At 38.1% G+C, this 6,927-nt stretch overlaps 1 protein-coding gene across 1 annotated transcript in view; it reads right to left on the minus strand.

Moving 5' to 3' along the window:
* Lin28b (lin-28 homolog B) overlaps positions 1-6,927 on the minus strand; it is a 108,098-nt gene that overhangs the window by 5,796 nt on the left and 95,375 nt on the right. The gene's annotated exons all lie outside the window — the stretch shown is intronic.

Raw genomic sequence — 6,927 nt, forward strand, 5'->3', positions numbered from 1 at the left:
TAATCGGCCATCACTGGGAATAGAGGCCCCTTGGTCTTGCAAACTTTATATGACCCAGCACAAGGGAAGGCCTGGGCCAAGCAGTGGGAGTGGGTGGGTAGGGGAGCAGGGGCGTGGGGGGGGGTATAGGGATCTTTGGGATAGCATTTGAAATGTAAATAAAGAAAATAAAATAATAAAAAAAGAATTAAAAAAATATGAGGGAGAAGGGAGAAATCACTGTGAGTAGAGGGGGAGAGAAGGCTGGGTGGGAGAGGGGACAGGGAGGGGAAAAGGGAACATGATCAGGTATTGGAGGAGAGAGAACAAGAGTTGAAGCCCTGAGGACCAGGAGAAAGAAACAGGCAACCTCGGGAGGTAGGAGGTGGGGGAGGACCACCTCTATAATGTGCCAGAGACCTGGAAGGTGAGAAACTCTCAAAGGGAAGGACCTTAGATGAAATGCCCAACAGTGGGAGAGGGAACTTGGAGAGTCCACCTCCAGTAGAAGGTTCCTGTCTAAAAGAACTTCAGGGACAAAAACGGAGAAGAAACTGAGGGAAAGGCCTTCCAGTGACAGGCCCAAATTGAGATCTAGCTCAAGGGGAGGCTCCAAGGCCTGACACTATTACTGAGGCTATGGAGTGCTTACAGTCAGGACTCTACCATGGCTGACCTCTGAGAGTCCCAACAAGCAGCTGACTGAGACAGATGTAGGTATTTCCACCCAACCAATGGACAAAAGCTGGGGACCCCTGTTGTTCAATTAGGGAAGAAGCAGAGGAGGAGGGCAACCCCATAGGAAGACCAGTAGTCTCAACTAATCTGGACCCCTGAAATCTCTCAGATACTGAGCCACCAACCAGGCATCACACATTAGCTGATATGAGCCCCTGACACATACAGCAGAGGACTGCCTGGTCTGACCAGAGTGAGAGAAGATGCACTTAACCCTCGAGAGACTTGAGGCCCCAGGGAGTGGGGAGGCCTGGTGGGTTGGGGGTGGGGTGAGGACATCCTCTTGGAGACAGGGAAGAGGAATGGGATGAAGAACCGTCTGAGGGAGGACCAGGAGGGGCACAATGATTAGACTATAAAAAAAGATTAAAGAATAAAATCCCTGCCACACTAGGAACTAACTTACTTAGCATTTAGAAAAACTACAAACTGAATTGGGTTTTATGAGTTAAAGATTTCAGTATCTAATAGAACTGAAATAATTTTTGTCTTTGTATAAAATTTACAAGGAAAGTTGCTAAAGGAGGAAGAGGAGGAGGAAGAGGAAGTGGAGGAGGAAGAGGAGGATGGGGATGAGGAGTTGGAGGAGAGGAGGATTAACCCAGTGTGAGGCAAGACACTGAGTGTCCAAACCAAAGCACTGCTGAGAAGGAGCCTCCTGAGGACTGAGCAGCCTCTCGAGGACGGAGGTTCAGTCAGTATGGTCTGATGCTCCTTTGTTGACTAAAAAAATTAACTTTTCTTTCTATAGAAATAACCTTTCCATTAGAGTAAATTTTCCTAATCTGAAGTGAGCATGAACGATACTCTTATTTGTCATTTAAATCTGAAAGCACACTGGGGACAAGGACAGGTTCTATACTAGATGCTAGAAAATCATACTGCTAGCAACCAAGCAATGTATTTGCTCAGTTTCAATCATAATTGCTATTTTCATTTTTCAAAACAGTTTAAAAAATGGAGACATTAAGAAGCACTCTTATTTTAAAAAGTTTTGTTCTGAGTTTTAAAGATAGCATTTACATAGTAATTTATTTCCAAATCAACTGTGTTAAGGTTTTTAACTTTAAATCTCTTTCCAAGCACACTTATGATTCTACAATTCTAATTATAAATCAGTAATTTTTTCAAAAAATAAAGAAAAAATGTGGTAAATGTAAAAATTTGTTTCAGACCATGTAATGTCAAAAATTATGAATAATTACATTTGTATGTTCAAGAACACCAAACTTAAAAACTTACATTATTTTACATTTCAAAGATAAACTATTAGTTATTAGTAACTTAACAAGCAGTATATGCCGGATACTCAGTATTTTATTTTCTAGAGTCAGTTATAAAGCATGCAGGTTTTCTTCCAGCAGAAGCTAAGGTTGACCATCCATCGTCTGCTTCTGTATTGGTCAGTATTATTTTACAGAACACGCAGAATGGGCTTCTATTCTTTGTAATAATCCATGGGTATTTATTTATCTTAGTAGACTGCATCATATTTTCAAAAGTAAGGAGAAAAGCCAAGAAATACAGTGTCCCAAATATTTGCTGCTTAAACACACACTATAGTAAATTAACAAGAACTGCAATTCAGATACAGCATAAAAACAAATGATACAAAGTGCCAGCCAATGCTTGAAATTCAGACCCTCAAAAATACACTAGAAAATGTCATCTATGAATATGACCATATTACTTACATTACTTATAGTTCTCTTCTATAATGAGCAGTGAAATTCTTAAATTGAATTTGCCTTTGGCACAATAAAACATAAAACATCTTATTTTGCATTACACTCACATCTGAGGCCAGTGTACAGCCATGAGCTCATTTTCAAAGGCAGCAAATAGATGAGGACTAGGCACTGTGGTGGTACACGGTGCCTCATCCAATCCGGGGAACCACTCTGCACACTCACTGAACAAGGGCCTGCATGTCAGAGTTCATGTTTACAGATGCAGTCTGAGAGTAAAAGTGTACGTCTGGTTGTAAAAGTGATCTTAAAGACAAATACTAATTTTAGTTTCCATGTACTTCAATGTGTATATTTACTTGTGTGACTTTTCACATGATGTTAACACTGTGTTAACATTAGCCTCCATTTCCTTTCCTTTCACACTGGAAGATTAGCACTCACTGTAAAAACAGCATAATTTCTTCTCCTCTATTTAACCATTCAATATCAACTGCTCTTACTAAGAATGCAGATCCTGGCTCCTTATGCAACCCTTCTATCCCAATTGACTGACACCAAAATGCTAATGCTCAGCTCACAGGGGATGCCACAGCCACATAGGGGAAACCTGATGTATGAGCTTCTGGACCTTTGTCCATACTTTACACTTTTCCAAGTCAGTCAGGTTTTGTTCATTTGAATGGAGTTTATATTACAATGTGGGTATCAAAATACTAAATGTACCATTATAAAGCTACTACCTAACAAACACTGGGATAGAGTGTGTCATGATCAAAGGACTGACTATACTAAGAAAACTACAGTCACAGTTTGTAATAAATTCCAACAGCTTGGCCTAAAAATTAAAATGTTCTGTTTGCCTGGCATGTAGGCCTTGGAAGAGATCTCACCAGGGTTTTAAAAAATTAAACTGCTGGGCAGTGGTGGTGCACACCTTTAATCCCAGCACTTGGGAGGCAGGGGCGGGCGGATTTCTGAGTTCGAGGCCAGCCTGGTCTACAGAGTGAGTTCCAGGACAGCCAGGGCTACACAGAGAAACCCTGTCTCCAAAAAACCAAAAACCAAAACCAAAAGCAAAAGCAAACAAAAACAAACACCAAAAAACAAAACAAAACAAAAATTAAACCGACCAAATCACCTATGTTCAGTGTGTTACAAATGGGGGACAATGGCGCCAAGGAGACTTCTTTCCACATTAAGCATAAAGATTACCAAAAACAACCACATTAATTTTAGAACACTACTAAGTTCTTAGTGGAATCATTGATAGATACTTCAATTCCAATGAGTTGGCATACATTCTTTAAGTATTATTTATTATAGTTTAGAAGATTTTAAAGATGGAATATAAGTTTATAGTCAACTTTTAAGACTACAAAATTATGAATAAAATTTCTAATTGAAAGAATTATATCAGCAGATGAAGAGAAGACCAAAGATGGCAAAAATAAACAAAAACCTCACAAATCTCTTAAGCCTTTACAGTTATTTACTTCATCACATTATGAAATAAGCAACTGTATATGTATATACATGTGTATATATGTGTGTGTATACCCAAATTTCTGATGCTTCTGTTTTAAAATTAAAACTTTGATTCAAATATTGGAATTCAGATATAACTATTACTCTTAGGAAATTTATTTTCATCAAACTAAATAAGAAAATCCTATTTTCTTTTTTAGAAAAGATTTATTACTGAGGCTGAAGTGATGGGTCAGTGGATTCCAGTTCAGCCCTCCACTGTCCATGCTGAGGCATCACTACCTCCTGGAACTCTTGCTCCAGGGGACAGGACACTTGCTGCTTCTACTTGCAGCTGAACTCACTTGCACAGACCCACACATACCCATAGAACTAAAAGAACATCTTCCAGAAGATGTTTTTACTTATGTGTATGCACGCCTTTGATCTCAGCACTTGGGAGGCAGAGACAGGTGAATTTGAGGGCAGTCTGATCTAGGAAGCAAGTTCTAGAACAGCAAGGGCTACACAAAGAAACCCTGTCTTGTGGGTCAAAAACAGATTGTAAATCAAAGCTCTAGTTGATACGCAATAACTGATGCTGTCAGACTGACTCAGCCATTCTGGCCAGAAGAATGACATCAAGGCATCAAGGTGAGGCTGTCCGAAGGAATCGCAATTAAATTCTGCTGGCTAGAGTGAATATAAATTGGGATTGCCTTTCTTGAAGAACAATTTAACAGCAAATTAATACATATACCCCATGTTAGCAACTGTAGCTGTAGGAATTGGCTCCACATTCACCATGGTGAGAAGCACAAATATTGTGAACTAAAACTCTGTCCATACAAAGTTAGAAAAGTAAACAATAATAATAACAACAAATGCTTTCAGGAAAACCAGGTGGTCTGGCTAGAGTATAAAAGAGTAGAGTACTTAGCTATGTATAAAATATATAAAACTATTTAGATACAGAGGTAGATCTTTCTATATACAGTGATATGGAGAAATCTCCAAGACAACTTACTCATTAAAAATTAAATACAAACTATAAAATACACTCACCTTTATGTTTTATGCATATTATACATGATTAAATAACTTTATGTATTTTAAGTGAATGGCAAGATGCTGAAGGATAAATGGTTGAGAAACAGTGTCAGTATCTGCCAAGGTAGAGTTAGTAAGGCAGTGTTTCATTCCTCTATGAGATGCTATAGTTCCCTTTTAAAATAGCCAAAGAATCAATATATGTTGTTTGTATAATGAAAAAGAAAGCAATTGAAATTATGAAATTTATTTCTATTCTATAATTTGACTTTCACTATTATTCCCAGTGGTGACAGGACTACTGTTTAACAGTAGTTCAAAAATCCTGGAAACTCTTTTTAAAATACTAACATCTAGGTATAGACCCATCAAGTCAAAACCTTTGATCATGCAGGCAGCAGTATTTTGTGTTCAAAGCCTTCCAGCAGCTATTTGAGTTCCAAGTCTCTACACTAATAATGACTATGTTAGGGATCTTATAACAAATATGGTCAGAAACAAAGCAGACTTCTCAAGGCACTGTTTCAACAGTCAGGAAGGAAAGAAGCAGAAATGGGAGAGAGAGAAGGGGAGGAAGGTAGGAAGGGGTTAAGTGCTTGTAACTTGTTTCTTTCATGGGATACAAAACTTACTCCTTAATCCTGGTTGCCTCAGTTAAAAAGATTTTAACTTCTCACTAAAACACTATATAAACCTCCTGAGTTCAACTTTAGAGCTGGCTTTTATGTTCTGAAACCACAATGCAATTATGCGTATCAATCAGTAACAGATTCAAACTGTGCGGACTTGCATCATCGAAATGGATGAGAAGACTAATATTCCTCAATCAACTGCTACTTCTCCTGAGCTTCATAATTACAAATTAATATTTACTGACCTTATTAAAATAACTTGTTTTGGTTTATGGTTCCAGAGGTCTACAGTGGTGAGGGAGCCATGGCAGTATGAAGCGTCATCAGGAAAGTGAAAGATCACAATTCTCTCCATGATACCAAGGCAGAGAAAGTGGGATAAGGCTATGAACTCTCCGAGGACCCTCCCCATCTGCTTCTAACATACTTCCTTTAGCAAGGTCATATCTTCTAAAGATTCAGAACCTTGTCAAACAGTGCCGCCAACTGAAGGTCAAGTGTACAACCCCTAGGCTATGGAGGTCACTGATCACTCAGATTATTGTAGCTTACAAATAGTCTTGCAAACTTGGTTGATTTTTATTAGAAAATTTACTTTCCATGCTGTTTATAAACATGGCTTTATTTTAATTATTAAGCTGTATGCTCCCTAAAACAATATCCTTAAGTACCAATAGCCTATTCTTTCTCTTCTTAGGTCACTCAGATTAGATTCTCAGCAATATTAATATGAAAGTAAAATTCCAACATTATAATTGCCAATCAGTTCTTTTTAGTGCCCAATAAAAGGAAGGTGTTTGGATGGTTTTTTCCCAGTTCTGGGTGGTATGGACCCAAAGTGAAATTGCAAACTAAAACTTGTGGCAGTAGAAACAAATTCTCTATCTTTTAACCTCAGTTTCAGACTATTTAAACTAAGGTGGGCTTTGTAAGAGGTTCAGAGGGAAGCCTCTTGCCAGCTGCTCTACTGACCTCTTTTAGTAGTTGGTTATATTGAGGAATTATCTCTACCTATTACTGGTGAGTGGGGGTCAACTATTTAGAATATCCATTCAATCACTGTCCTACAAGAAAAAAGTACTCAAAATATACATATGTACAAAACATTGTAGTAGATCCCCATGACAGGCATAGTGATAATTAGCTAGATAATAAAATTTACATGTTTATGTGGTCACCTTACTTGATGTCTTTTTTTTTTTTTTTAAAAAGATGCTTAGCCATCTTTATTCTTTTTTTTTTTTAATTTATTTATATATGTAAGTACATTGTAGCTGTCTTCAAACACTCCAGAAGAGGGCGCCAAATCTTGTTACAGATGGTTGTGAGCCACCATGTGGTTGCTGGGATTTGAACTCAGGACCTTCAGAAGA

The sequence above is a fragment of the Mus pahari genome, chromosome 9, assembly GCF_900095145.1.
Source record: "Mus pahari chromosome 9, PAHARI_EIJ_v1.1, whole genome shotgun sequence".
Classification (NCBI taxonomy): domain Eukaryota; kingdom Metazoa; phylum Chordata; class Mammalia; order Rodentia; family Muridae; genus Mus; species Mus pahari.